Raw genomic sequence first — 24858 nt, forward strand, 5'->3', positions numbered from 1 at the left:
CTATGAAAGGAAAATGGGCATCATCTCCTGCCCAGCAGAGGATTGGTCAAATTCAAGACCAATTCTTCATGGGAAATAAGAAGGAGGGAACCCTGGAGCATGCTGGGAGATATAGTCCTGTAGGCCACAACCACTGAACACCCACTGGATCTCTCTATGTAGACAGAGACATGGACAGCTAGACAGACAGAAGAACTGACACACAGATTATTTGATATGTTATTCTGTCTAATCGCCTAGTGGTTGGTACGTCTGTCAGCCTGTCTGTGTTTCTTTTGTGGGTTTTCAAGTGTAGTGACAGCCTCGGGAACTACAAGCCCCATTGTGCCCCAGGAATCTGTACCTTTTAAGTCCTGGCTTGGAATTGGTCCTGAATTTGACCAATCCCTTTGTGGGGGAGGGACAATACCCATGGCCCCTCCTTAGCCCAGAATTGGTCCATCTCTTTAGCAATCAGCACAGTAAAGTAGGGAGCATCATTCGTCCCCCAGCCTAGGATTAGTCCAATTCAAGACCAATCCCAACCAGGAAAATGGGGGAGGGACCCCTGGAGCACACTGGGAAATGCAGTTCCTCAGGCCACAATCTAAGAAGAGCAAAGCTATATCTAGCTCTATATCCATGTAGACTGAGTGATGGACAAGGGGACAGAAAGACAGGAGGACTGAAAGACAGAGACTTTCGTTTTTCTGCTTTTCTGTCTTAGTGCCTTCCTATCTATGGATCTGTCAGTCAATGTGTCTATCTGCCCATCACTCCTCTCTGGGTCTCTATCTCTACATAGGTATGTAAGTATGTACCTATCTATGTATGTATCTTTTTATCAATCGATCTCAAGTGTCTGTCAATCTGTCTGTCCATTGGTCTATCCCTCTATCTAATTTATAAGTCACTCCACCTTTCCCATTCTACTTCTCAGGTGTCCACTCTAGAAAATCAGGATAAGTGTTTGCAGGCAAGCAAAGCATGTGATGGTGCCCCAGTTGGGTTCAGATGGCTCAGAAGATGTATTTGGTTCAAGATTGGAGGGGGAGTGGCAGACCTCCACTTTGCCCAGTGAGGTGAGTGGCTGTGGCAGACGGGATGATGGGTCCAAACCCTTCTTTTCAGTCTCTTCCATGAGTTGATGAAAGTCTTGAATAGGAAAGCAAGGAATCAAGATCTCAGAGGCTAAGCACTGCACCTTACTTACAGGGATCTTAACTTGTTGTCCTGACGTTTCCCAACAAGGAGCATTTACTAAACAAGAATCGCATTTCCTTGGGCAGGCTATGAAACAAAGTGAGGCAAAAGGATAAAGAATGTTAGCCGCCATTGAGATCCCATGCAATCTAGTGAGGATACTGCATAAACTGTGGATAGTTGAGCTGTTCCTCAGCTGTAGCCCCCACCTTTCACTACTTCTACTCACTCTTCTTGCCCCTTTGAATGAGATGGCCAAAGAGAAACACCCCTTCTTTAATGCTGCAAATGCCAAGAACCAGCCCCATAGCCTGAGGCAAACCTCCTAACCAAACTCCTTGTATTTATGTTTCTCTATATATATATCTATCGAACTTCTGTTGACTTGTAAAAACACAAAACTATTAAATAGTCAGAGAAATGACTCTTTAGTCAAGGAAAAGGGGGACAGTATGACAGTAGAGCTCTAGACAGAGCTGGGTGCCAAAAGGCTACACAGAGTCTGAGGATTGATCTCTGGTTGCTCTGGACACTGACGCCTGGGAAAGGCAACAGCACCAGACTGGACAGTTCCAAAGAAGAAAAGAATTTGGGGAACTTCTCTACCATTTGGGGGAAATCTGGGGGCAGGGAAAGATGAATGACTTTGCTCTAGCTACAAGGAAAATGGGAGTGTTCAAACTCTACTGAGAGTATTCAATGAAGCGTGGGAAAAGAATCACAGCTTGAGGAGAGGGTCTAAGGGAAAGGGCTGCTGACAGTGGAGACTAAATGATGGTCCCTGATAATGTGGGGATTTACTTGGGAAAAGATCTCTGATACCACAGGGGAGACCACCTAAAACAAAGAGGGTCCTGAGCATCTCCTTAGTCCCATTCAAGTAGAATTGGCATTCACTTGAGGCTCCATTATTTAGTCTGTATCTGCTAACCTGAGGTTCCCTTCTGGGTGGACAAGGAGCAAGTACAAACTTTGAGTCTTCACTTTAGAAGCTAGTCCTAACTTTGGAGTTAATCCTATCTTAGTATGCTACATGTTTAGGGTTTCTATATTCCATGTTGACACTCTATCTGTTTATCTATCTTTCTTTCTATATATGTAATTCTTTCTCTGTGATTGTCCCTCCATCCATGTCTTTTCCTTGCTTGGTGTCTCTCTCTCTCTCTCTCTCTCTCTCTCTCTCTCTCTCTCTCTCTCTCTCTCTCTCTCTCTCTCAATGCAATTGACCATTTGGTTCCTGAAAAAAGAGAGGTTCCTTTGCCGAGAGTTTGGCTGACCTTACCAAACCCACCCAACTGATTCCTGACTGAACTCAATGGGTTCTTTTATTTACCTCACATCTAGTGGTCAAAGTAACTGGAGGTTCAGGCAGCCATAACTCGGGCATCCTAACTGGCTCGGTATTTCTTAACTTGGAAATACCACAGATCTCTCAAATACTCTGAAAAACCATGTCTTGAATCAGGATAGGGCTAAATCCCACATTGTATTCTTTACTCAGAGGGTGGCCACACAACTTTTACAGGCCATAAACCCTGGACTCTAGGGATGTTATCCCTGGGATGGCCACTAGGCTACGTGACAACTCCAAGGAACAAAAGAATTTGGGGACCCTCTCTACCATTTTGGGGAAATCCAGGAACAGGGTAGGATGAGTGACAATGCTGTAGCTACAAAGGAAATCCCTGACAGGATAAAATCAAGCTTAGGAAAGGAATCCTAGCCAAAGGCTAGGGTCTAAGAGAGGGGGATGCTTACAGTGGATACTGAAGAATGGTCCCTGCCAGGTGTGGATATTCTTGTGAAAGGGACTCTTGAAGAGATAGGGGAGACTACTTAACTAGGACTGTCATTCACATGACAGTCCCCCACTCAGTCTGAAACTGTTCGCCTGGGATTCCCTTCAGTGTGGAGTCCCTTGGCAACAGGGAACAAGTACAATCTTTGAGGTCTCCAACCTACAAGCTCCTCCTGAAACCTGGGCTTCACCAGATCCCACTAGGTCACAAGTTTGGGGTTTCTCGATTCCATGTTGACACACTTTATTGCTAATGCTGTGAGTACATTCACTGCATTCAATCAGGAAAAGCAGGAGCTGTATTTGCCAATGGTGGCCTATTAATGCAGGCACAGTATGGTTCTTTTGCAGGAAGCAGAATTGCTTGCAGAGACAGACAGACTGAGAGAGACACAGAAATTCTGGCAAATGGATACATACACAGACAGGGATAGACAGATAGCAATACAGATAGATAGATGCCACTAGATCCAGACTGACAGACATAGACACATGGATCGACAGACATACAGAAGGACTAAGAGATGGGCTAGTTTCTCTGACATTTTGTCTATCTGCCTGCCTGTCTGTGAGTCTATCAGCCTGTCCTTCTGTCTATAAGTTCCATCTGGCTGTATCTATGTGTCCATGTGTTTATGGATGTATATTCGAATCTATCTATCTATCTATCTATCTATCTATCTATCTATCTATCTATCTATCTATCTGTCTGTCTGTCTGTCTGTCTGTCTGTCTGTCTATCTTTCTCTTTGTGTATCTGTGGGTTTAGTCTATGTATCTATCTGCCTGCTTGTTTGTGCTTGGATCAGTCTTTGTGTATGTTCTTGGTGTGTTTTAAAGTGGTGTGACATCCTGGGGAACTACAACTCCCATTATGCCTCAGGAATCCTTCCCTTTTGAGTCCTGGCTTGGGATTGGTCTTGCATTGGACCAATCCTGTGTTCGGGGATGGATGATGTTTATAGTCCCTCCTTTGCATGGGATTGGTCCATATCAAGACCAATCCCATGAAAGAAAAATGGGCATCATCTCTTACCCAACAGAGGATTGGTCAAATTCAAGACTAATCCTTCACAGGAAATAAGAGGTAGGGACCACTGGAGCATGCTGGGAGATGTAGTCCTGTAGGCTATAACCATTGAAAACCCATATGATCTCTCTATATGAATCTATTTAGATGGAGACATGGACAGCTAGACAGACAGAAGGACCAACAGACAGATTATTTGATCTGTTATTCTGTCTATTCTCCTACTGGTTGATACATCTGTCAGCCTGTCTGTGTTTCTTTTGTAGGTTTTCAAGTGTTGTGACAGCCTGGGGAACTACAAGCTCCATTGTGCCCCAGGAATCCGACCCTTTTGAGTCCTGGCTTGAGATTGGTCCAAAATTGGACCAATCCTGTGGTGGGGGTGGGACAATGCCCATGGTCCCTCCTTAGCCCAGAATTGGTCCATCTCATTAGCAATCAAGCACAGTAAAGTAGGGAGCATCATTCCTCACCCAGCCTAGGATTAGTGCAATTCAAGACCAATCCCAACCAGGAAAGATATGGGAGAGCCCCCTGGAGCATGCTGGGGGATGAAGTTCCTCAGGCCACAACCTAAGAAGAGCAAAGCTTTCTCTAGCTCTATATCCATGTAGACTGAGAGATGGACAAGGGGACAGACAGACAGAGAGCTTCCTTTATCTGTTATTCTGTATTACTGCCTTCCTGTCTATGTACCTTTCAGTCTGTCTATCTGTCTGCCCATCAGTCCTCTCTGGGTATCTATCTCTATATAGGTATGTATGTATGTACCTATCTATGTATGTATCTTTTTATCAACCGATCTCCAGTGTCTGTCAGTCTGTCTGTCCATTGGTCTGTCCCTCTATCTAATTTATCAGTCAATCGATCTTTCCCATTCTCCATCTCAAATGTCCACCCTAGGAAATCGGAATACTTGGTTGCTGGCAAGCAAAGCATGTGATGGTGCCCCTGTGGTGTTCAGATGGCTCAGAAGATGTATTTGGTTCAAGATTGGAGGGGGCGTTCCAGACCTCCACTTTGGCCAGTGAGGTGAGTGGCTGTTGCATTTGAGCTGTTCCTCAGCTGCAGCCCCCACCTTTCACTGCTTCTACTCACTCTTCTTGCCCCTTTGAATGAGATGCCAAAGAGAAACACCCCTTCTTTAATGCTGCAGATGCCAAGAACCAGCCCCATGGCCTGGGACAAACCTCCTCCCCAAACCCCTTGTTTCTGGGTCCTTCCTTCACTGCTGTCAAATGATAGCTAAACCGCAGCATGGAGGCATGCTGTGTTGCTGTCCTCCCAAGGAGCAGATTTTGCACGCAAGCTCTCCCACCTTGGCTGCCTCCTGACCACAGTCAACATGACTTTCAAATCAATAAAATGTCCCCTTTTCTTTTGAAGCCATGCTTCAGAGTCTTGCATTCTTACGATGATATAACTCCGAGCTCCAGGGGTGCATCTATGAACCCCACAACAATCATCCTGGGTGCCATTCAATGAAGTGATGTAGTCTCCTCAGGAAGAAAACTGACGCCTGAGGTCAAGGAAGAAATCCAAAATCTTGAAACAGCTGGAGACCAGAAACTAAGTCTGGAGAATTGATCATTCTCAAACTTTTCTATCCAGCCTTTATTTTTTTCTTTATTCAGCAATTCTTATCTTATTGCTTTTCATACATTTTTTTAGTCAATTTAGCACCTTATTCTTCCTCGGTGACAAGAATCATATTCGTTCCATCCTCCCCCTGCTCCCACCCTTCCTGTATTCTAGGGGAATTCCACTGGGTATGACATGTGTCCTTGATGAGAACCTCTTTCCATGTTCTTGATGGTTGCACTAGGATGTTCATTTAGAGTCTATATCACCAACCCTAACCCCCTGGACCCTTGTAATCTAGGAGTTGTTTTTCTTGGGTGTTTCTACTCCCAAAGTTTTCCTCGTGAATGTGGATAGTGTTCTTTCTCATAGATTCTGCCGGGTGGTTTAGGATGATTGCATTGACACTAATGAAGAAGTCCATTCCATTCCATTCCATTGTACCACAGTGCATCCATCTCTATGTACAATGTTCTCCTGGTTCTGCTCCTCTCACTGCATCCATTCCTGGAGGTCTTTCCAGTTCCCGTCGAATTCCTCTGGTTAATTATTCCTTTGAGGTCTATACTATTTCAGCACCAAGAGATACTACAGTTTGTTTAGCCATTCCCTAATGGAAGGGCATCCCCTCCTTTTCCAATTTTTGGCCACTCTAAACAGAGCAGCTATCAATATTCTTGGTCAAGCCTTTTTCCTTATTATGGGTATGTGGTAGAAACCCTGCAGTGCTATGGCTGGATCAAAAGGCAGACCGTCTTGTAGCGCCCTCTGGCCAGAGTTCCAAATTGCCCTCCAGAATGGTTGGATCAATTCACCACTCCAGCAACAATGCCTTCACATCGGGACTTTGCCTCATCCCCTCAAGCATTCATTATATTCCCTTGCTGTCATGTTAGCCAATCTGTGTAGCCTCCATTTTCAAGAGGAGACACATTCTCATTGATATCTTACATCAGAGTGACACCATTATTGGATAGATTCAAACTTTGAAACACCAGGCAGAGCCACCTATTAGTTGTTCGGGATTGGCAGAGGTACTGCTTACTCAAATGACAAAAAGGGTTCCCAGTACTGATATTCGTCTAAACCCAATAGCAAGAATGCAAATTGCAACGTTCTATTCACCGTATCGGTCTTGGCCATTAAATTTTTCAAATGTGCTAGGTAAAATGGAGGATCCTCTTCCTAGTGCCGGAATCTTTCAAACTGTGAATTTCTCTATAATTGTTCTTTCAAAAGTAACATCCTTGAACCCGTTAACTTGGAAATAATGCCGAGCTATCAATTAGTCATAAAAACCCAAGTCTTTAACCACAATTTCACCTTTAAAACAATATTGAAATTCAAATTTAAAAGTTTTAGACACACACACACACACACACATACACACACACATACACGGTAATCTGAAAAAATTAACCCTAACTCTTTGAAAACAAATACCAGCTTGATAAAAATGTGAAATGACTGCATACAAATAAACATGTTAATACCTCGATGAAAATGCTTCTTATTGGCAATAATCAATATTCACTGCACTTGATATACACGATTTCACACATTAGTCCTACCAATATTTCGGAAGAAAAGATTAGACTTTAAATTCATGAATTTCTGGTCTTCCTTTGGTCTTCTGCTCTATAATCCCCAGTACAGATGACCAGCTCCTGCCCTTGTCTCTAGATTTTCAGAGGAATGAACTGTTGTAATACATCTTGATAGACATTATTTGCTAATGTTTCTATCACCTGCATGTAGAAGAAATCCATTAGACATACGGTATAGCCCAAACCGCACGGAACATTGAGAAGAAACGGAGAACTCAAGTTCTTCAGCTTCCTTGAGAAGCTCTTTCATACATCAAATTTGATAACTCTTTAGACCCTAAGCCCTGACGTTTAAATTCATGCGGAAACTTTCTCTATCATAGCAGCCTTAAAGCCGTTACTCAGATGCAGTAGTGAACACTCTGGCTCTCACACTCCAACTCAAGCTTCCCATTCAAAGCTTTCAGCCAAACATACATGCATGTCACCTATACTCTCCTCGCTCTTCCTTCTACTAGAAATACTATTTTACTCACCTACACAGGTACCAACACTCAGTCACACACAAAACTTAGTCAATGGTGGAGCTTCTGGTCAGGTTGAACTGAGCTCCATTTTGGCCAAAGCACTTTGGAAACAGTTTTGATTGATGTTCCACACTCTTTCTAATATTCTCAGGTATCTGTTCCATCATATAGCACATATATAACTATGTCCCGATGTGAACATGAATTTGTCAGCAGTCCCACTGGGGTATAGGCTGGGGCATGCACACAAATGTAATTGCCTAGTTGGTTACTGATTAAATAGAGGTTACTTTGCCGAGAGTTTGGCTTACATAACCAAAACCACCCAGCTGATTCCTGACTGAACTCAATGGATTCTTGTGTGTGCCTCATATCTGATGGTCAAACTGGCTAGAGGATTAGGCAGCCAAAACTTGGGCATCCAGGCTGGCTCGCCATTTGTTAGCTTGGAAATAACACAGAACTCTCAAATAGTCTGAAAACCAAGTCTTGAATCAGGATAGGGATAAATTGCATATTGTATTCTTTACTCAGAGTCTGGCGCCACAAATTTTACAGGGCAAAAACCCTGGAATTTGGGGATGTTATCCCTGGGATGGCCACCAGGCTAGGTGACAACTCCAAGGAACAAAAGAATCTGGGGAGCCTCTCTACCATTTTGGGGAAATCCAGGAACAGGGTAAGATGAGTGACAATGCTGTAGCTACAAAGGAAATCACTGACAGGATACAGGATGCAGCTTAGGAAAGTAATCCTAGCCAAAGGCTAGGGTCTAAGAGAGGTGGCTGCTTACTATGAATATTGAGAAATGGTAGCTGCCTGGTGTGGATCTTCTTGGGAAAAGGTCTCTTGATACAGAAGGGGAAAATACCTAACTAGGATTGTCATTCACCTTAGGGTCCCCCACTCAGTCTGAATCTGGATACTAAAGGATGGTCCCTGATCAGGTGGGGATTTATTTGGGACAAGATCTCTGATCCAACAGGGGAGACTATCTAAAACAAAGAGGGTCCTGAGCATCTGCTTACTCCCATTCAAGTTGAATTGGCATTCACTTGAGACTCCATTACTCAGTCTGAACCTGCTACCCTGAGGTTCCCTTCTGGGTGGATTCTCACAGAAACAAGAAACAAGTACAAACTTTGAGTCTTCAATTTAGAAGCCAGTCCTAACCTTGGGGTACATTTGATCTTACTAAGCTACAAGTTTGGGGTTTCTAGATTCCATGTTGATACTTTATCTTTCTATATATCTATGTGTCTGTCTATATATGTAATTTTTCTTTGTGATTGTCCTTCCGTCTATGTCTGTTCCTTCCTAAGTGTCTCTCTCTCTCTCTCTCTTTATATCTTTCTATCTGTGTGCTGTCTGTCTATCAATATATCTATATTTTCTGTGTATCTCTTTCTGCTGTCTATGTATCTATCTGCCTGTCTATATGTGCATCTATCCATCTGTCTGCCAGCCAGTCCCTTCTGGTTATCTCTATGTATATATGTATGTATTTGCTTCTCTCATTCTCTGTCTTTTGGTCCATCTCTATGTATGTCTGTGTCTGCCCGTTTTTTCTCTATGCAGATAGATAGCTTTTTGTTAGAGAGACAGAAAGAGAGGGAGGGAGAGAGAGAAAGTCACAGATATGCAGAATGATAAATGGACAAGTTCATAGATCGATAGACATATACAGGCAGACATATAGAGAGACACAGAGATAGAATGAAATACATACATACATACATACATATATACTCACATACATACCTACATAAATAGATAGACACAGACAGATATATAGAGATACAGTTAGATATAATGACAGATAGACAGAAAGGTAGACTTTTTTTTAGTTGTTCTTTCAGAAATAAATTGGAAATAATGGTGAAATTTCAAATAGTCAAAAGAACCCGAGTCTTTACCCATAATTTCACCTTCAAATCTAATTTGAAATTCAAATATAAAAGTTTCAAAATTGAACTTAGCTCAAAATGTCTCCAGATTAAAAATGAGATACACACACACACACACACACACACACGCACACACACACACACACACCCCCTATCATCCTAACTTTGGGGAGGTTGGGAAGCAAGGGATTGCAAAACTGCTTTCATTCCCCTTTAACTCCTGAAAAAATATAATCATGCAAGTCTGTAGATCAAAATGATTGCTAAATTAATCCCCATATTCTAAGTCTTGCCTCTCTGAGGATTTCATCATAGGATGACAGAATATTTGTTTTAACAAGATAAAGGTGACAAATAACTTAAAATGTGTTAGAAAAGCTCCCTAATTTGGAAAAAGAATGTCAGGTATAAGTTGGTAATGATCAGCAGTGAGCTGTAGAGCTTGATAGACACTTATCTGAGCCAATCCTCAGTCCTTCCATTGGCCCTTGTGACTGTATCCTAACCCATTTTCCTCCATAGCATTTCTTTTCCCCATGATCGTCCCATAGAATTCACCTATAGATTGCAATTCTCTCTCACCATGCTAAGTTTATCTTTCTTACTACCAATTCTTTCTAGGCTTCATGATTTCTTTCCTAACGTCTTCTGATTCGACTTTGAGACAACCCAGCACTCTGGAATCTTTGCTGCAACTTCTCCAATGAACAGATGTTCCTTTCCATCCTCTTAACAACGTAAAGTGCTCGTGTTTTCAACTTTCCTTCTTCAACTCAGTCTGGGACTAACTCTGTCCTTTCTAGGTTCTCTAGTTAAAGAGCCTTGGCTCCAGGTAAATAGAATTCTCAGGGGAAATCAAATAGCCAGTTTTCCCTCTGCTGTAGAAATGTTTCTCAAATTAATGAAAATGACAGGACACAATCCTTCTCTGGATTCCTTATCGTGGGGTCTCCTTTGGATTTCTCCTAAAGATGTCTCCTTGAGCATTACTTCCGATTCTGGGCTGCAGGAAAATCTGGTCCATGTTTTTGGCTCCTAATAAACGTCTTGAGGTGAATCTTCTGTTTCATAGGGTTTCATCTCTTCAGCCCCTCGCCAGAACTGGGAATTTGGGGGGAGTAACATCCAGGGCGTTCCTAGAAATATCTTAGGAGTTTCCCAGGTGGGGAATTCCTTTCTCTATTAGCAGTCATGTGCCAATGATCATCAGAAATTATGTGAACAAAACCATCAGTTCTCTCCACTTCAAAAGGAAAATTAGTTCTCGGTATTCTCTGGTCTTTTCAAACAAAAACTTATCTATTGGAATGGTTGCACTCAAAAATTGACCTTCAAGATGCCCCAAATCAGGTTATAGTTGATAATTCTTTTCCTTCTTCAAAAACTCAAACCCATAATACGTTCTCTCCAAACAAAACGTAGGGTTACTAAGTAAAAGGTTCAAAATTACCTCTAACAAGGAACACCTCTAAGATTCCCTTCTCCTTTGCATTTTTTACTCTAATTTCCTTTGGGCTGCCAATTTGTCTTTCTTTTCCCCTTGCCTCAAAGCAATTTGGCCTATGGCTGAAGCTGCTCCTAGAGAGGAATTTAGTGGCTCAATTAAAAAATGTTCAGTGTTTCCTTAACATTGAAAGCAAAACCTTTCCCCCGTATTTCCTGTCCTTTGACAACAATTGAAAGACCCATCAGGTACATAGTTGCCCATCCTCAAATGAACTTTCTTTACTCCAGAAATCACACACACACACACACAAATACGGTAATCTGAAAAAATCAACACTAACTCTTTGAAAACAAATACCAGCTTGACAAAAAATGTGAAATGACTTCACTCAAATAACCAAGTTAATACCTCGAAGAAAATGCATCTTATTGACAATACTCAAAATTCAGTGCACTTGACATAAACAATTTCACACATTAGTCCTAGCAAAACTTGGGAAGTAAAGATTGGACAGTAAAGTCAAGAATTTCCGGACCTCCTTTGGCTTTCTGCTCCATAATCCCCTGCGCAGATGGCCAGCTCCTCCCCTCCTCTCTAGCTTTTCAGAGGAATGAACTGTTGTAACCCAACTTGAAAGGCATTATTTGCTAACTTTTCTATCACCTGCATTCAGAGGACATCCCTTAGACCTTCAGCATAGCCCAACCCCTGAGAGCCTTGAGATGATACCGAGAACTTACATTCTTCAGCTTCTAGAGGAAGCTCTTTCATAAACTAAATTGGATAACTCTTTAGACTTTAAGCCCTGACATTTCAATTCATGAGGAAAATTTCTCTATTTTAATAGCCTTAAAGGAGTTACTCAGACCCTCTAGAGAAAGCTCTGGCTCTCACACTCCAACTGAAGCTTCCTATTCAACGCTTTCAGCCAACCATTCACGCTTGTCACCTATACTATTGTCGCTCTTCCTTCTACTAGAAATACTGCTTCACTCACATACACAGATACCAATACTCTGTGAGAAAAAAAGTTAGTCAATGGGGGAGCGTGTGGTCAGGTTGAACCGGGCTGCATTTTTGCCGACTTATCTTGGAACCAGATTTGATTGATGTTCCACTCTCTTTCCAACATTCCCAGGTACCTGGTCCGTCATATATCATATATATATATATATATATATATATATATATATATATATATATATATATATATATATATATATATATATATATAACTATGTCTAGGTGCGAACATGAACTTGGCAGCAGTTCCTCTGGGATATAGGCTGGGGTATGCATGGAAATGCGATTGTCCACTTGGTTCCTGATTAAAGAGAGGTTCCTTTGCCGAGAGTTTGACTTAACTAACCGAACCCTCCCAGCTGATTCCTGACTGTACTCGATGGGTTCTTGTGTGTACCTCACATCTGGTGGTCAAACTGGCTGCAGGTTTAGGCAGCCATAAGTTGGGTCTCCTGGCTGGTTTGCTATTTTTTAACATGGAAATAACACAGAACTCTCAAATAGTCCAAAAACCCAAGTCTTGAATCAGGATAGGGATAAATCACATATTCTATTCTTTTCTCAGAGTCTGGCGCCAAAACTTTTACAGGCCATAAACCCTGGACTATGGGAATGTTATCCCTGGGAGGGCCACCAGGCTAGAAGAAAACTCTGAGGAACAAAAGAATTTGGGGAACCCCTCTACTACTTGGGGGAAATCCAGGAGCAGGGAAAGATGAGTGACAATGCTGTAGCTACAAGGGAAATCCCTGACAGGATGCAATCAAACTTAGGAAAGGAATCCTAGCCAAAGGCAAGGGTCTAAGAGAGGGGGATGCTTACAGTGGATACTGAAGAATGGTCCCTGCCAGCTATGGATCTTCTTGGGAAAGGGTCTCTTCATACAATAGGGGAGAGTACATAACTAGGATTGTCATTCACCTAAGGGTTGCCCACTCAGTCTGAAACTGCTCACCTGGGATTCCCTTCAGGGTGGATTCCCATGGGAACCGGGAACAAGTACAGTCTTTGGGGTCTCCAACCTACAAGTTCCTCCTGGAATCTTAGGCTTCACCAGATCCCACTAGGCCCCAAGTTTGGGGTTTCTAGATTGCACGTTGACACACCTTATTGCTGATGCTGTCAATACATTTACTTCATTCAATCAGGAAAAGCAGGAGCTGTATTTGCCAATGGTGGCCGTTACTCCAGGCACAGAATGGTTTTTTACAGGAAACAGAATTGCTTACAGTTTGACACGTGATGAAAATTATAACACAGACTAGTAAAATCTCATGTGATTCATTGTCTGTTGTTTATATGGTTATTTGTTAAACAGCTGTAAAAATTAATGGAAAGCAAGATGTTCTCTTGATTGACATCACTATGAATCCTATCTTGCAAAGACAAAGTTAAAATATTAGAACAGACTTTTGCTCTCACAACAATTTCGCCATTCCCCTCTCTGAAGGAATGTCAAAGGTCAATGGCCTTCCCGGTGTTCCTATTGTCAACCTGAAATCAAGAAACCCCAAACTTGTGGCCTAGACGTATCTGGTGTAGCCTGGATTTCCGGAGGAGCTTGTAAGTTGGAGACCCCAAAGTTTGTACTTGTTCCCTGATCCCGTGAGAATCCAGAGGGATAGAGACAGACAGATAGAAAGACCGATAGGCAGGCCGACTGGCAGATGGGTAGTGAGATAGGTAGGAGGGCAGATAGATGGATATAGAGATAGCACATAGAGAGACACATAGTCAGACACAGACAGAGAGATAGACCGGCAGGCAGACAGACAGAAAGAGAGATAAATAGATAGGAAGATAGAAAGAAGTCATAGAAACACACACAGACACAATGAGAGATAGTCAGAGATATTGAAAGATCAATAGAACATGAAAATATTGGAGAATGAAACAAAGGGACAGACAGAGACAGGTAGATGGAAGGACAGATCGAGGGAAGATGGGATGAAGTGACAGACACAGAAAGTCAGGCAGATGGATAGACAGGCAGACAGGTATAGACTGATAGCAATACAGATAGATAGATACAGGTAGATGAATAGATGATATATAGAGAGAATGAGAGAAAAACAGACTAAGAGACACAGATATGTGGATCGACAGAGATACAGAAGGACTAAGATATGGACACAGACAGATGGACTAGATTCTTTCTCACTTTGTCTATCTACTGGCCTTTCTGTGTTCTATCAGACTGTCCTTCTGTCTGCATGTCCCACCTAACTATATGTGTCCATGTTTTTATGGATGTATATACGATATCTATCTATCTATCTATTTCTCTCTCTCTCTCTCTGTCTGCCTGTCTCTCTCTCTCTCTCTATCTATCTATCTATCTATCTATCTATCTATTAATGTCTTAGTGTTTCTCTCTGTCGTCTATATAACGATCTACATGCCTGTCTGTGTATCTAAAGAGTTTGTCTGTATCTCTGCCAATCAGTCAGGTCTGGCTGTATATCTCTTTGTGTGCTTTTATGTATCCATTTATGTATCTCTCTATGTATCTAACTAATGTTGACTTATAAAAACACAAAACTATTAAATAGTCACAGAACTCACTCTTTAGTCAAGGAAAAGGGGATCAGTGTGACAATAGAGCTCTAGACAGAGGTGGTCGCCACAAGGGTACACAGAGTCCCAGGACTGAACTCTTGTTGATGTGGACACTGACCTGTGGGAAAGGTAACACCACCAGACTGGACAGTTCCAAAGAACAAAAGAATTTGGGGAACTTCTCTAACATTTGGGGAAATCCATGGGCAGGGAAAGATGATTGACTTTGCTCTAGCTACAAAGAAAATGGGAGTGTTCAAACTCTACTGACAGCATCCAATGAAGGTTGGGAAGAGAGTCACAACTTGAGGAGAGAGACTAAGGGAAAGGGCTGCAGACATTGGATACTAAAAGATGGTCCCTGATGAGGTGGGGATTTACTTGGGAAAAGATCTCTGATTCCACAGGGCAGACTACCTAAAACAAAGAGGGTACTTAGCATCTTCTTAGTCCCATTCAAGTAGAATTGGCATTCACTTGAGGCTCCATTACTCAGATTGAACCTGCTAGCCTGAGTTTCCCTTCTGGGTGGATTCTCATAGAAACAAGAAACAAGTACAAACATTGAGACTTCAATTTAGAAGCTAGTCCTAACCTTGGTGTACATCTGATATTACTATGCTACAAGTTTGGGGTTCCTAGATTCCGTATTGACGCTCTCTCTGTCTATCTATTTATCTGTCTGTCTATATATGTAATTCTTTCTTTGTGATTGTCCTTCCATCCATGTCTGTTCCTTGCTTGGTCTCTCTCTCTCTCTCTCTCTCTCTCTCTCTCTCTCTCTCTCTCTCTCTCTCTCTCTCTCTCTCTCTCTGTCTCTGTCTCTCTCTCTCTCTCTGTTTTTATATCTGTCTACCTGCGTGCTGTCTGTCTATCAATATATCTATATTTTCTGTGTGTGTCTTTGTGCTGTCTATGGATCTATGTACCTGTCTGTATGTGTATCTCTCTATCTGTCTTCCAGCCAGTCCCTTCTGGTAATCTCTATGTATGTATGTATGTATGTATGTATGTATGTATGTATGTATGTATGTATATATGTATGTATGTATTTGCTTCTCTCATTCTCTGTCTTTCTGTCCTCTCTATGTCTGTCTGTGTCTATCATTTTTTTCTATGCAGATAGTGATTTGTGAGAGAGGGAGGGAGGGCAGAAGGGAGGTATGGAGTGATAGAGAGAGAGAGAGAGAGAGAGAGAGAGAGAGAGAGAGAGAGAGAATCCACAGATACGCAGAATGATAAATGGACAAGTTGATACATCGATAGACCGATAGACATATACAGGCAAACACTTAGAGAGACACACAGATAGGATGAGATCGATGATAGATACATACATACATACATACATATATACATAGATTGATAGACACAGACAGATATATACATAGTTAGATATCACAGATGGACAGAAAAGTAGACTGAAGTATCGAAAGATTAATAAACAGAGAGAATGACAGATAGTGAAACAGAGGGTCAGCACAGAGAGAGGCAGAGAGAGTCAAGCAGATCGATTCATAGACATGAAAAGTCAAATATCAAGAAAGATAGACTTGGGTAGACAGATTCAAAGAGAGAGAGATAGACGGAAAGATCACTAAGTTGATATGAAGAGAAGGAAAGAGAAATAGACTTCCAGACACACACAAACTAATGGATAAAAAGATAGGACAGAGGAACAGACAGACAGACACGTGAGCAGACATACTGACAGACAGATTAATATCTCTGTCATTCTTTCTGACTGCCTTCCTTTCTTTGTATCTACAAGTCTATCTCACTGGATGTGCAACTGTCTATCTATCCAGATTTTTCTATCTATCTATCTATCTATCTATCTATCTATCTATCTATCTATCTGTCTGTCTGTCTGTCTGTCTGTCAATCTTTATCTTTGTGTATCTATCGCTGTAGTCTAGGTATCTATCTGCCTGCCTGTTTCTGCATGGATCAATCTATATGTAGATCCTTTGTGTATTTTAAAGTGTTGTGACATCCTGGAGAACTACAACTCCCAGTGTGCCCCACGAGTCCCACTCCTCTGAGTCCTAGATTGGGGCTGGTCTGGCAATGGACCAATCCCACGTTGAGGGAGGGTCAATGTGCATGGTCCCTCCTTAGCATGGGATTGGTCCAATTCAAGACCAATCCCATGAAAGGAAAATGGGCATCATCCCTTTCCCAGCATAGCATTGGTCCAAATCAAGACCAATCCCTCTCCGGAAATAAGTTGGAAAGACCCCTAGAGCACACTGGGAGATGTAGTCCACTAGACCACAACCCTTGAAAACCCACAAGATCTCTCTCTATGAATCTATGTAGACATTGAGATGGACAGCATAACAGACAGAAGGACTGATAGATTATTTGTTCTGTTATTCTGTCTATTTGCCTATTTGTTGGTATATCTCTCAGCCTCTCTGTGTTTCTTTTTTGGGTTTTCAAGTGTTGTGACAGCCTGGGGAACTACAACCCCCATTGTGCCCCTGGAGTCCCTCCCCTTTGAGTCGTGGCTTGGGATTGGTCCAGAATTGGACCAATCCCGTGGTGGGGGATGAACAATGCCCATGGCCTCTCCTTAGTCCAGGATTGGTCAATCTCAATGCCAATCACGCACATTAATATAGGGAGCATCCTTACTCACCCAGGGAATGATTGGTCCAATTCAAGACCATTCACTCCAAGGAAATATGGGGGAGACACCCCTGGAGCACACTGGGGGATGCAGTTCCTCAGACCACAACCCAAGAAAAGCCACACTATCTGTAGCTCATTATGCATGTAGACTGAGAGGTGGAGAAGGTGACAGACGGACAGGAGGACTGACAGACAGAGTGCTTCCTTTATCTGTTATTCTGTTTTACTGCCTTCTTTTTAATGTATGTGTCAATCTGTCGATCGGTCTGCCCATCAGTCCTCTCTGGGTATCTATCTCTATATACGTAAGTATGTATGTACCTTTCTATGTATGTATCTGTTTATCAATCTATCTCCAGTGTCTGTCAATCTCTCTTTCAATTGGTCTATGCCTCTGTCTAACTTATCAATTACTCGATCTTTCCGATTCTCCTTCTCAGGTTTCCACCCAAACATATCGGAATAAGTGGTTGCTGGCAAGCAAAGCATATGATGGTGTCCCTGTGGTTTTCAGATGGCTCAGCAGATGTATTTGGTTCAAGATTGGAGGGGGAGTGGCAGACGTACACTTTGGCCAGTGAGGTGAGTGGCTGTTGCAGACTTCATGATGGGTCCAAACACTTCTCAGACTCTTCCATGAGGTGCTGGATTCTTGAATAGGGAAGCAAGGAATCAATAGCTCAGAGGCTAAGCTCTGCGCCTTACTTACAGGGATCTTAACCTGTTGTCCTGACTTTTCTCAAAAAGGAGCATTTACTAAACAAGAATGGCATTTCCTCGGGCAGGCTATGAAACAAAGTGAGGCAAAAGGACACAGAATGTTACTGCCTTTGGGATCCCATGCAATCTAGTGAAGATATTGCACAAACTATGGAGAGTTGAGCTGTTCCTCAGCTGCAGACCCCACCTTTCATTGCTTGTACTCACTCTTCTTGCCCCTTTGAATGAGATGGCCAAAGAGAAACAACCCTTCCTTAATGCTGCAGATGCCAAGAACCAGCCCCATGTCCTGGGGCAAACCTCCTCCCCAAACCCCTTGTTTCTGGGTCCTGTACTCACTGCTGTCAAATGATAGCTAAACCGCAGCATGGAGGCATGATGTCTGGCTGTCCTCCCAAGGAGCAGCTTTTGCATCCATGCTCTTCCACCTCGGCTGCCTCTTGACCACATTCAACATGACTTTCCAAATCAATAAAATGTCTCTTTTATTTTGAAGCTAAGTTTCAGAGTCTTGCATTCTTGCCAATGGTATCCTTCCCGAGCTCCAGGGGTGCATCTCTGAACCCCACAACAATCATCCTGGGTGCCATTCAATAAAATGATGTCGTCTCCTCAGGGAGAAAACTGACACCTGAGGCCAAGGAAGAAATGCAAAATCTTGAAACAGTTGGATACCAAAAGCAAGTCTGGAGAATTGATCATTCTCAAAGTTTTCTAGCTGGTCTTTTATTTATTTCTTTATTCACCAATTTTCTTTTATTATTGCTTTTTAGATATTATTTAGTCAATTTAGTACATGATTCCTCTTTGGTGACAAGAATCATGTTTTTTCTACCCTTCCCGTATTTGAGAGGAATTACACTGGGTATGACATGTGTCCTTGATGAGAACCTCTTTCCATGTTGTTGATGTTTGCACTAGGATGTTCATTTAGAGTCTATATCCCCAACCCTAACCCCCTGGACCCCTGTAATCTTGCAGTTGATTTTCTTGGGTGTTTCTGCTCCCACATTTTCCTTGTAAATGTGGATAGTGTTTTTTCTTGAAGATCCCTCTGGATGGTTCAGGATCACTGCATTGCCACTAATGAAGAAGTTCATTTCATTCCATTGTACCACAGTGTATCCTTCTCAGTCTACAATGTTCTCCTGCTTCTGCTCCTCTCACTCTGTATCCATTCCTGGAGGTCTTTCTAGTTCCCGTGGAATTCCTCCAGTTTATTGTTCCTTTTAGCACCATAGTATTCCAGCACCAAGAGATACCACAGTTTGTTCAGCCATTCCCCAATGGAAGGACATCCCCTCCTATTCCAATTTTTAGAGATTCCAAAGAGCGCAGGTATCAATATTCTTAGCCAATTCTTTTTTCTTATTATGTCTGTGGGGTACAAACCCAGTAGTGCTAAGGCTGGATCAAAAGGAAGACAGTCTTTTTGCACTCTTTGGTCCAAATTGCCCTCCAGAATGGTTGCATCAATTTAACACTCCACCAGCAATCCCTTCATGTCCCGACTTGGCTACATCCCCTGCAGCATTCATTACTTTCCCTTGCCGTCATGTTAGTCAATCTGTCTAGCCTCTATTTTCAAGAGGAGACACATTCTCACTGATGCATGGCATCAGAGTGACCACATTATTGGATTGGTTCAAACGTTGAAACATCAGGCAGTGTCACCTATTAGTTGTTCGGGATTGGCAGAGGTACTGCTTATTCAAATGACAAAAAGGGTCCCAGTACTGATGTTCGTCTAAACCCAATAGCAAGAATGCAAGTTGCAACGTTCCGTTCACTGTATCGGCCTTGGTAATTAAATTTTTTAAGTGTGGTAGGTAAAATGGGGAATCATCTTCCTAGTGCCGGAATCTCGCAAACGGTTTATTTCTCTATAATTGTTCTTTCAAAAGTAACATCCTTGAACCTGTTAACTTGGAAATAATGCCGAGCTATCAAATAGTCAGAAAAACCCAAGTCTTTTACCACAATTTCACCTTCATAACGATTTCGAACTTAAAATTTAAAAGTTTCGCGCGCACACACACACAAAGACACACGCACACACACACACATCCTCTCTCTATCTTTGGGGACGTTGGGATGCTCTGGATTGAAAAACTGTTTACACTCCTCTTTACCTACTGAACAAAATATAATCATGCCAGTCTGTAGACCAAAATTATCCTCATAATAATTCCCATATTCTAAGCCTTGCCTTTCTGAGGATTTTATCATAGATTGAGAGAACATTTGCTCTAACAGGAGAAAAGTGGGAAATACCTCAAAACGGGGGATAAAAGCTCCCTAATTTGGAATACGAATGTCAAGTATAAGTTGGCAATGATGATCAGTCAGCTGTAGAACTTGATAGAAACTTAGCTGAGCCAATCCTCAGCCCTTCCATTGGCACTTGTGACTATATCCTAACCCATTTTCCTCCATAGCATTTCCTTTCCCCATGACCTTTCCAAAGAATTTACCCTTAGATCTCAATTTTCTCTCACCATGCTAAGATTATCTTTCTTACTTTGAGACTTTGAGACAACCCAGGACTCTGGAATCTTTGCTGCAACTTCTCCAATGAACTGATGTTCCTTTCCATCCTCTTAATAAGGTAAAATGCTCCTATTTTCAACTTTCCTCTTTCAGACCAGTCTGGGGACTAACTCTGTCTTTTCTAGGTTCTGTACTAAAAGGGCCTTGGGGTCAGGTTAATAGAATTCTCAGGGGAAATCAAATCGCCAGTTTTCCCTCTGCTGTAGAAATATTTCTAAAGTCATTGAAAATTACAGGACACAATCCTTCCCTCAATACCGTATCTGGGGGACTCCTCAGATTTCTCCTAAGATGTCTCTTTGAGCAGTTCTTTAGATTCTGGGTAGGAGAAAAATCTGGTCCAGGATTTTTGCTCCTAGGAAACATCTTGAGGTAAATCTTCACTTTCATAGGTTTTCATCTCTTCACCCCCACGCCAGAACTGGCGGGGCGGGGTAAAATGTAGGGCGTTCTAGAAATATCTTAGGAGTTTCCCAGGTGGGGAATTCCTTTCTCTATTAGCTGTCATGTGCCAATGATCATCAGAAATAATGCTTATAAAACCATCAGTTCTCTCCACTTCAAAATCAAAATTAGTTCTCATTATTCTCTGGTCTTTTCAAACAAAAACTTATCTATTGGAATGGTTGCACTCTGGAAATTGACCTTCCACATGCCCCAAATCAGGTTATAGTGGATGATGCTTTTCCTTTTTTAAAAACTAAAACCTGTAACATTTTCTCTCAAAAAACAAAACTTAGGGTTACTAAGGAAAAGGTTCAAAATTTCCTCTAAATAGTAACACCTCTACTATTCCTTCTCTTTTTCTTTTTTTACTGTAATTTGCTTTCCGTGGCCAATTTGCCTTTCTCTTCGCCTTTCCTCAAAGCACATTGGCTTATGGTTAAAGGTGCTCCTAGAGAGGACATTAGTACCTCAATTAAAAAATGTTCAGGGTTTCCTTAGCATTGAAAGCAAAACCTTTTCCCCCGTATTTCCTGTCCTTTGACGACAATTGAATGACCCGTCACGTACATAGTTGCCCATCCTCAAATGAACTTTCTTTACTCCAGAAATCATACACACACACACACACACACACACACACACACACACACACACACACACACAGAGTAATCTGAAAAAATCATCTCTTGCTCTTTGGAAGCAAATAATAGCTTGACAAATATGTGCAATGATTGCACTGAAGTAACAAAGTTATTACCCAGTAGAAAATGCATCTTATTGGCAATACTCAAAATTCACTGCACTTGATGTACACGATTTCACACATTTGTCCTACAAAACTTGGGAAGAAGATTAGACTATAAAGTCAAGAGTTTCTGGACCTCCTTTGGCCTTCTGCTCAATGATCCCCTGTGCAGTTAGCCAGCTCCTGCCCTTGTCTCTAGCTTTTCAGAGGAATGAACTGTTGTAACACAACTTGATAGACATTATTTGCTAATATTTCTATCACCTGCATTCAGAAGAAATCCATTGGGATTATAGTATAGCCCAAACCCCAAAGATCATTGAGAGGAAATGGAGAACTTAAGTTCTACAGCTTCTAGGAGAAGCATTTTCATACATCAAATTTGATAACTCGTTAGAATTTAACCCCAGACATTTCAAATCAAGAAGACACTTTCTGTATTTTAGTAGGCTGAAAGCATTTACCCTGACCCTCTATAAAACACTCTGGCTCTCACATTCCAATTCAAGCTTCCCATTCAACGCTTTCAGCCAACGATTTACCCATGTCACCTATACTATCCTTGCTCTTCCTTCTACTAGAAATACTTCTTCACTCACAAACACATGTACAAATACTCTGTGACAAAAAAAGTTAGTCCGTGGGGGAGCGTGTGTTCAGGTTGAACCGGGCTCCATTTTGGCCGACTTACCTTGGAACCAGATTTGATTGATGTTCCACACTTTTTCAAACATTCCCAGGTACCTGGTCCGGCATATACCATATATATAACTATGTACTTATGTGAACATAAACTTGGCAGCAGTTCCACTGGCGTGTTGGCTGCAGTATGCACGGAAAAGCGATTGTCCACTTGGTTTCTAATTAAACAGACATTCCTTTGCCGACAGTTAGGAATGGAATCCTTGCAAAAGGCTAGGGTCTAAGAGAGGGGCTACTTACAATGGATACTGAAGAATGGTCCCTGCCAGGTGTGGAATTCTTGGGAAAGGGTGTCTTGATACCGTAGAGGAGACTACCTAACTAGGATTGTCATTCACCTGAGGGTCCCCCACTCAGTCTGAAACTGTTCGCCTGGGATTCCCTTCAGTGTGGAGTCCCTTGGCAACAGGGAACAAGTACAATCTTTGAGGTCTCCAACCTACAAGCTCCTCCTGAAACCTGGGTTTCAGCACATCCCACAAATCACATGTTTGAGGTTTCTAGATTCCCGTTGACCCTTCTTATTGCTGATGCTGTAAATATATTCACTACATTCAATCAGGAAAAGCAGTATTTGCCAACGGTGGTCGTTAATGCAGGCACAGTAAGGTTTTTTGCAGGAAATAGAATTGCTTACAGTTTGACACGTGATGAAGATCATAGCACAGACTAGTAAAATCCCACGTCATTCATTGTCTGTTGTTTATCTGGTCATTTGTTAAATAGCTGTAAAAATTAAAGGAATGTAAGATGTAGAACCTATTCTGTTGATTGACACCACCGTGAATCCTTACTTTCAAAGACAGAGTTAAATTTTTAGAACACACTTTGGCTCTCACACCAATCTCCGCAATCCCCTCTCTGAGAGTATGTCAAAGATAAATGGCCTTCCTGGTTTTCCTATTGTCAACCTGGAATCAAGAAACCCCAAGCTTGTGTCCTAGAAGGATCTGGTGAAGCCTGGGTTTGTGGAGGACCTTGTAGGTTGGAGTCCCCAAAGTTTGTACTTGTTCCCTGATCCCGTGAGAATCCAGAGAGATAGAGACAGACAAACAGAAAGACAGATAGGCAGGCCGACTGGTAGATGGGTACTCAGATAGGTAGGAGGGCAGATAGATGGTTATAGAGGTAGCACATGTAGTCTATATAACTGTCTACCTGCCTGCCTGTGTATCTTATGAGTCTGTCTGTATCTCTGCCAATCAGTCAGGTCTGGCTATATATCTCTCTGTGTGTTTTTATGTGCCCATATTTTTATGTATCTATTTATGTATCTCTCTATGTATCTGTATCTCTCTATGTATATATCTAACTACTGTTGATTTGTAAAAACAGAAAATATTAAATAGTCAGAAAAATGACTCATCAGGGAAAAGGGGTTTACTGTGACAGTAGAGCTCTAGACAGAGTTGGGTGCCACAAGGCTACAGAGTCCCAAGACTGAAATCTGGTTGGTCTGGTCACTGACCCCTGGGAAAGGCAACAGCACAAGATTGGCAAGTTCCAAAGAAGAAAACAATTTGGGGACCTTCTCCACCATTTTGGGTAAAATCCCAGGCAGGGAAAGATTATTGACTTTCCTTTAACAACAAAGAAAAAGGGAGTGTTCAAACTCTACTGACAGCAATAAATGAAGCTTGGGAAAAGAATCACAGCTTGAGTTGAGGGTCTAAGGGAAAGGGCTGCTGACAGTGGAGACTAAAGATGGTCCCTGATCAGGTGGGGATTTACTTGGGAAAAAATCTCTGATCCCACAGAGTAGACTACCTAAAACAAAGAGGGTCCTGAGCATCTGCTTAGTCCCATTCAAGTAGAATTGCCATTCACTTGAGGCTCCATTATTTAGTCTGAACCTGCTAGCCTGAGGTTCCCTTCTGGGTGGATTCTCACAGAAAGAAAGAACAAATACAAACATTGAGTCTTCAACTTAGAAACTAGTCCTAACCTTGGGTTTCATCTGATCTTACTATGCCACAAGGTTGGGGTTTCTAAACTCCGTTTTGACACTCTGTTTATCTATCTCTCTGTCTATATATGTAATTCTTTCTTTGTGATTGTCCCTCTGTCCATGTCTGTTCCTTGCTCGGTCTCTCTCTCTCTCTCTCTCTCTCTCTCTCTCTCTCTCTCTCTCTCTCTCTCTCGCTCTCGCTCTTGCTCTTTGTTTTTATATCTGTGTGCTGTCTGTCTATCAATATATCTATATTTTCCATGTGTCTCTTTGTGCTTTCTATGTATCTGTCTGCCTGTATGTATGTGTATCTATCCATCTGTCTGCCAGCCAGTCCCTTCTGGTAATCTCTATGTATGTATGTATGTATGTATGTATGTATTTGCTTCTCTTAGTCTTTGTCTTTCTGTCTATCTATTTGTCTGTGTGTCTGTCAGTTTTTTTCCCTACACAAATAGATAGCTATTTGTGAGAGAGGAATAGAGAGAGAGAAAAACACAGAGTGACA

The 24858-nt window shown here is 42.0% G+C and overlaps 2 long non-coding RNA genes across 2 annotated transcripts in view; both read left to right on the forward strand.

Moving 5' to 3' along the window:
• The window catches only part of LOC103103347 (uncharacterized), a 308316-nt gene that overhangs the window by 262264 nt on the left and 21194 nt on the right, over nt 1-24858 (forward strand). The gene's annotated exons all lie outside the window — the stretch shown is intronic.
• On the forward strand, nt 15840-18453 carry LOC130456082 (uncharacterized). The gene is made up of 2 exons (XR_008914383.1): nt 15840-17543; nt 17679-18453. It is a non-coding gene; the product is annotated as an uncharacterized LOC130456082 (long non-coding RNA).

The sequence above is a fragment of the Monodelphis domestica genome, chromosome X, assembly GCF_027887165.1.
Source record: "Monodelphis domestica isolate mMonDom1 chromosome X, mMonDom1.pri, whole genome shotgun sequence".
Taxonomy (NCBI): Eukaryota; Metazoa; Chordata; class Mammalia; order Didelphimorphia; family Didelphidae; genus Monodelphis; species Monodelphis domestica.